Here is a 7,545-nt window from a genome sequence, read left to right on the forward strand (position 1 = left end):
CCTGGTCTCCAGGGTACAAATGATGCTAGGAGCCAGATCGCATGCGCAGAAGTAAGCTGGCGGCTTCAAACCTTCAGTGAGAACTGCCAAGCATTCCGAGTTTCAGGAACTCATCCAGGCGTCTGGGGGATGGCTCTGTTTTTATTTGCATATGGAATGGGGGGGGGGGGGAGAGGTGACTCATTCTCTTAGCAGCTCTGTTCTTCAGCTCTCAGCTGGCCTCACTTGTGGCTTGTGCAAACCCATGCTGAGAAGTTGAGGCCAGCCTGGGGTCTGCTGCAGCCCTAAGGCAGCTGGGTGGCTTCATCGCCTGTCTTCCTGCCTTCTTGCGTTCTTCTCATTGAACTAAACAGCTAGGGGGCAGGTCCTCCGTCAGCATCCACATTCACAGCCACTGCATGCACCGAGGATTCCAGCACACAAGGAAGACTTTCTGTTTAGAATTCTAGCAACAAGCTACAAACGTTTAAAAAGTATCCCCCACCCCGTCCCCAGCTCAGTGAAAGCAAAACCAGGCAGCAAAATCAATAAATCATTAACTTAAAGAATGGCCTTTCGAAGCTTGATGCCTGGCTAGCTTTGCCAAGTGACAGAAGGGTCACTGACTTCACCCATGGAAAGGAAGTTGGTTATGATTTCCCGGAGCACCCGAGCACTCTTGCCGCGCTTGCGCTGATGGTGTGGGGCTTAAACGCGAGGCTATGTCGCCCTCTCGTGGACGTCGCATACCTAACCTACGATGCACAAAGCTTTGTGTGACAAATCACAAATAAGATAGAGAAGCCAGGGAGTGTCTTGGAATAACCCTGTCTTATTTTTGTCTTAAAATGTTATTGAGATATATTTGCTTGATACAGAGAAATGCAGTAACAGTATATACAGAGCGTAAAACACGTGAGAGTCAAGTTATTACCAGTCAAAACGAAAGGGACAGGTGCAGACTGGATTGTTGTAATGTGCACACATTATTTATGAATAATTGGCACGCCACAGGACTCGTTCTAGAAAAGCATATCTAGGTGGCTTTATCAAATATTAGTTCTGTAAATACCCCTTTTAATATGGTTCATTTCCTCAAGCTTTTTTTACAATGTACTTGACAAACTGCACATTGTGAAATGATGACACCAAGTTAGTTAGCATATCTGTCACCACACACACTTTGTTTTCACAAGAACACTTAGTCTCTTAGCCATTTCTGCATATGCGGTGGTGTGAAGCTCGCTTGTGAGCAAGCCCAGCCTTGAGAAGTTTCCTTCTGAGAGCCAGGGAATGGAGCAGCCGGGTCTGAGGCGGAGGCTACGCGCTGACCTGTGGGGTTTATTGTCTGAGCTAAAGGTGCTCCCCCATCCCACCTGATCTTTACAGCTGCTCTGGGAGTCTCAATTACTACTGTTTTGACCAAGCCAATTTAATTGGGTATCTGTCAATCCCACCAGAGGGAGAACGGCCTGGAATCAATAGTATTGTAGCAAAGCCACCTCAGTGGCTAATTAGTGAACTCGCCCTTGGGTTAGCATTGCGGAGAGAAAGCTGCCCTCTCTGATCACTGCTGTCTACTGTCGATGATCAACACTGCCATTGTTACCCAGAAGAATGGCACACTACAGAGAGACTCTCGAGGAAGCAGAAACATGATAAACATGTCAGAGGAGGTGCGAACTGTGTTCTGTGAATAAATTTGATATTTGTCTGCTTGATTGAAAGACAGATTGGGGGCCGGGTGGTGGTGGTGCACGCCTTTAATCCCAGCACTTGGGAGGCAGAGGCAGGCGGATTTCTGAGTTTGAGGCCAGCCTGGTCTACAGAGTGAGTTCCAGGACAGCCAGGACTACACAGAGAAACCCTGTCTCAAAAAACAAAAACGAAAGACAGATTGGACCATCTATCGGTGATGGGAGGCAGCGATTTCTCCCTGTCTGTCTAATGAAATAAAAGTCTAGAATTGATTTCTTCAGGCGGTGAGGGGGCCATCAATCCCGGCAGGCTTTTAAAGATTAGTATTTGGAAGGGTCTGTTGTGATTCTGTTTCTGAGTTTTTGTTAATCAGTAGGATATTGTCATGTTAAAGATAGGGTATCATACGGGCTGGAGAGATGGCTCAGTGGTTAAGAGCACCGACTGCTCTTCCAGAGGACCTGAGTTCAATTCCCAGCAACCACATGGTGGCTCACAACCATCTGTAATGGGATCTGATGCCCTCTTCTGGTGGGTCTGAAGACAAAGACAGCGTACTCATATACATAAAATAAATAAATCTTAAAAAAAAAAAAGATAGTGTATTATGGTATAATATAAGCCTGTCTGCGAGTGAGACTAAACTTATGCACAAAATACTCCCAGGTACCAAAGCATCACTGAGCCACAGCTCATGGACATCCGGTTTCACCTCAGCAGTCTGTTGTGTTTTCAATATACCAGTAATTTAATTTTTAAAGATTTATTTATTTTATTTTATGTGTATGAGTGTTTTTCCTGTGTGTGTGTGTGTGTGTGTGTGTGTGTGTGTGCACACGCACCAAGTGCATGTCTGGTGCCCATGTAGTCCAGAAAAGGGCATTGGACCCCCTGGAACTGGATTACAGATGATTGTGAGACACTGGTGTGGGGACTCAAGCCTGAGTGTTCTGGAGGATTAGACAGTGTTCCTGACCAGAGATGTCTGTCTACAGACAGTATTCCTGACCACTGATCTCTCTCCACAGACAGTGTTCCTGACCACTGAGCCGTCTGTCTACAGACAGTGTTCCTGAGCACTGAGCCTTCTCTCCACAAACAGTGTTCCTGACCACTGAGCCTTCTCTCCATAGACAGTGTTCCTGACCACTGAACTGTCTGTCCACAGACAGTGTTCCTGACCACTGAGCAATCTCTCCAGCCCTCACTCACTCTATCATATTGTTGCCATGGAGAGTTAACTGAATGGTAGGGACACACAGAGCTTATACACTCAGAGGCCACATTTAAAACAGAGATAGTGACAGCATGAGACTTCTGACTTTGTTTTGTAAGGTGCCACTTGTTATGGGGCAAGGAGGAGAGGGACGGACCCATCTGTTATTCGTTTGCTCTGCAAGACTAACAGCACATGTAGAAACTGGCCATGGCAGCACATGTGTGTAATCTTAGCACGGAGGCAGAGACAGGCAGATCCCTAGTGCTCACTGGCCAGCCAGCCTACCTGTGTGGCAAACTCCAGGCCAGTGAGAGGCTGTCTTCAAAAACAAGGTGGCCAGCAGTTAGGGAATGACACCCAAGGTTGATGTGTGGTTCACACATGTACAGCACACAGGCACATACGTACACACACACATACACACACGTGCACATGCACCATAGTAGATAGTTGAACATACACAGTCTGTTACGGTTCTAGCTGCGGAGTATTCCTGGTTGTAGAATTCATTAATTAGTAAAGTAGAAAATATTTTTGAGTTAATAATTTATCACTGCTGTTTGTTTGTTTGTTTGTTTTTTTTTTTTTTTTACCACAGGTATTAGCAGCAAGCTTATTTGAATGTAAGGTGCCATGGACTTGTTTTGTGTGTGTGTGTTCATGTGTGTGTGGGGTTGGGGAAAGGGGCACTTTTGGAAGTCAGAGGTCAGCAACAAGCATACTTTACCTACTGAGCCATTCCCAAGCCTCCGTGATTTTGTTTCCAATGAATACTCACACTCATATGAAACATACAATGTCAGAAGAAGTCCATGGGCGAGCACCAATGTCAGCACAGCACTCTCCTGCCATCAAGACGATCATTTCCTGTCCTCCCTTCCATACATTCTCTCTGTGTGTATATGTGTGAACGTGTTTATATGTGTATTTATGAGTTTATTATACCTGTCACCTTGCTGACCTGTTTACAGATTTAAAAACTGGGACAAGTGTATATTTTGATACACAGTATCGCATCTCGTTAATGTCCTTACTTTGAGATAAGGTCTCAGTGTGTAGCCCTGGCTGACCTTGAACTCACAGAGCTCCAGTTGCCTGTCTCCCAAGTGCTGGAATTAAAGGTGTGAACCTCTGTACCTGGTCCTCACTCACATTTGTGTAACTGGAAGAAATACTAGCATCACTCTGCAGATGAGGAAAACCAAAGCACAGACTAGAGAAGTGAGGTGGTCAGGGTCACCCTCATAATCAATAAGGCGGCTGATACTAGCATGGTATTGGTAATATGATTTGGGATTCATACCTACTGACAAAGTCAGGATTTGAACCAGAGTGAGATCCAGAGACCTCTTTGACCTCCTATAACCTCCTGAGTAGAAGGAGGAAGAAGAAAGACAGGAGGAAAGGGGACGGGAGAAGCAAGTGAGGCCGAGAAGGGAGCATGTCACTCAGTGAAGACCTTGACATGAGGTGCTAACACAGAGAGCTTCCAGATGACATTTGCCTGCAGAGAACAATCTCGAGACTTGGTATTTACACCGACTCCTTTGTGCCTTAGATTCTCCATGATGTGTTTTGGTGTCATGAGAACACAGGAACATGGTTTTACCCATGGAGCCCATGGCTTCTGGAGTCTTGCCAAAGCTGGGGCATTCACAGGACTCGAGCTCTCTTCTGTCCGGGCAGATGGAAGGGTGGGAGTGTAAACATGGTGACAGAGAATCTTTCCATTCGCTCAGCTTCTGCAAATTTCTATTTTTATTGCCAAAGGTTTTTTTTTTTTTTTATTTTAAAATTTCCCAATGAACCCAATGAATGAACAATTATGGGGATGTTTGGTAAAACACAACAACAACAACAACAACAACAACAACAACAACACAGACAAAGAAACAAAACCAAAACCAAACTTCGGGACTTTTGCCTTTGTCATTATAAATTTGAGATGTTCTCTGAGAAAAACAGCAGCAGGGCCTGGTGATGTTGCATATGTCTGAGCAGCGTGAACAACACACAAGCCCAGTGGATGGCTTATTTAGCCAGTGAGGTAACAGCGAGGGCTGCACTGCCTCAAGGGCTGCACTGCCTTTTGGAATCAGCTGTTTCCCAAGCCAACCAGTTACATCCACAGTGAGGCTGGAACCTCTCCTGCTTGCTCTTGTGGTTTCGAACTCAGAGGTGGCTGGCTGAAGTGTTCAGCCTTTTAGATCTGGGAGTCTGTGGAAAAGCCCCAGTCAGTTTGTTAGAATCTACAATCCCCACATGTTAAAGCAGAAAGAGGAGCCTTTACTCACGGAGCCATTTCATCTCCAGATACTTAAATCCAGCCAGGTCAACGAGCACATTCACAGAAACAGCTAAATCACAAAAGCTGTGACAGGGGGAAGAGCACCAGCTGCTCTTCCAGAGGACCTGAGTTCGATTCCCAGCACCCACACGGTAGCTCAACAGTGTCTGGACTTCAGTTTTGTCATTCATTTTTGTCAGGTATGTAAGGGAGAAATAATACATAGTGTAAACAAATTTGCCAGCAGGACAGGTGACGCTCAGCTGCAATCTTCTCTACAGAACCCCAAGGCACTAAGGGAACCACAGAGCAACGTTTTCCAGGATTTTACACAAATACTCTGAAGACAAAAGAACAGAATTAGCGGATTCAAATCCGGTGATTCCTAAGAGGGACACTGCATCCCAACAAGGGGTTCGTCTTAAGAATGCAAGGTTGGTTTAACATTCAAAAATTAATTAATCATGCCACCTTGGAGGCCAGAGGCATTGAGTACCCCTGGGGCTTGTGAGCTGCCTTGTATGGATGCTGGTAACCGAACACAGTACATGCTCTTAATCGCTGAGCCATCTCTCCAGCTAGTCTCTGTTCCCACTGTTATTTATTGTACTAGCAATACACAATTAAAAAATTTAAAAAGCACCCATTTTAAACAGCATAGAAGAAAACGATTTAGCGACAGAGATGCACGCGCAAGGATTGCGCACCAAGAACCGCAGGCAGATGTGGCTACTCACAGTCAAGCATTGAGCAGTTGGGGGAAGGACTGAAGGAACGGAAGGGGATGGCAGTGCCACAGAAAGAACAACAATATCAATCAACCAGACCCACCAGAGCTCCCAGGGGCTAAACCGCCATCCAAAGAATACACATGAAGGGATCCATGGCTCCAGCTGCATATGTAGCAGAGGATGGCCTTGTCGGGCATCATTGGGAAGGGAGGCCTTTGGTCCTACGGAGGCTTGATACCCCAGCATAGAGGGATGCTAGGGCAGTGAGGCAGGAGTGGGTGGGTGGGTGGGTGAGCATTTCATACAAGCAGAAGGGGAGGAAGGATGGGGGATAGGATAAGGGGTTTGTAGAAGGGAAACCGGGAAGGGGGATAACATTTGCAATGAAAATAAATAAAATAACTAATACAAATTTATATTCAAACAAACACACAAACAAACAAACAAACAAACAAACGTGACCAATACCAAGGAAACAGAAGACACATTTAAGGATCTGTGTTCGCCGGGCAGTGGTGGCACATGCCTTTAATCCCAGCACTTGGGAGGCAGAGGCAGGCGGATTTCTGAGTTCGAGGCCAGCCTGGTCTACAGAGTGAGTTCCAGGACAGCCAGGGCTACACAGAGAAACCCTGTCTACACCCCCCCCCCCAAAAAAGGATCTGTGTTCAAAGACCAGAGGGATGTTATTGTTTCAAACTGGCCAATGCAAAAGCAACCCAAACCCCTCAGAGCTTTTCATGGAGACTGACAAGAGGACTCTAAATTTCATGTGGGAATAAGAAGGACCTTGAGCAGTTTAAACACGTTCACAAAGAAAGTTGGAAGAGCTAGGCCAATGGTGGCATCTGCAGAGAAAGTCCAGTGAGGAATAGAGTTTTGACAAAGCCATAAAAGGAATTAATTGGGAGAGAGAATCTAATTTTTTTTCTTTATAGGATGATGATAGGACATGCTCAGTCATAGGGCAGAGAGTGACATTTCATCAACTATGAACAGAATATGGCAGTGGTATTATATGTTCTTTTATTTTAGGTTGAAATGTTCTATAGATATCTGCTAAATCCATTTGGTTCATAACTTCTCTTAGTTTCACTGTGTTTCTGTTTAGTTTCTGTTTCCATGATCTGTCCGTTGATGAGAGTGGGGTGTTGAAGTCTCCCACTATTATTGTGTGAGGTGCAATGTGTGCTTTGAGCTTTAGTAAAGTTTTTTTTATGAATGTGGGTGCCTTTGGAGCGTGGATATTCAGAATAGAGAGTTTGTCTTGATAGATTTTTCCTTTGATGAGTATGAAGTGTCCTTTCTTATCATTTTTGATTATTTGGTTGAAAGTTGATTTTATTTGGTATTAGGATGGCCACTCCAGCTTGTTTCTTGGGACCATTTGCTTGGAAAATTGTTTTTCAGTCTTTTACTCTGAGGTATTGTCTGTCTTTGTCACTGAGGTGTGTTTCTCTATGGAGCAAAATGCTGGGTCCTGTTTACATATCCAGTCTGTTAGTCTATGTCTTTTTATTGGGGGAATTGAGTCCATTGATATTAAGAAATAGTAAGGAAAAGTGATTGTTGCTTCCTGTTATTTTTGTTATTAGAGGTGGAATTATGTTTGTGTGGCTATCTTCTTTTGG

Source organism: Arvicanthis niloticus, chromosome 3 (genome assembly GCF_011762505.2).
Source record: "Arvicanthis niloticus isolate mArvNil1 chromosome 3, mArvNil1.pat.X, whole genome shotgun sequence".
In the NCBI taxonomy this organism is placed as follows: domain Eukaryota; kingdom Metazoa; phylum Chordata; class Mammalia; order Rodentia; family Muridae; genus Arvicanthis; species Arvicanthis niloticus.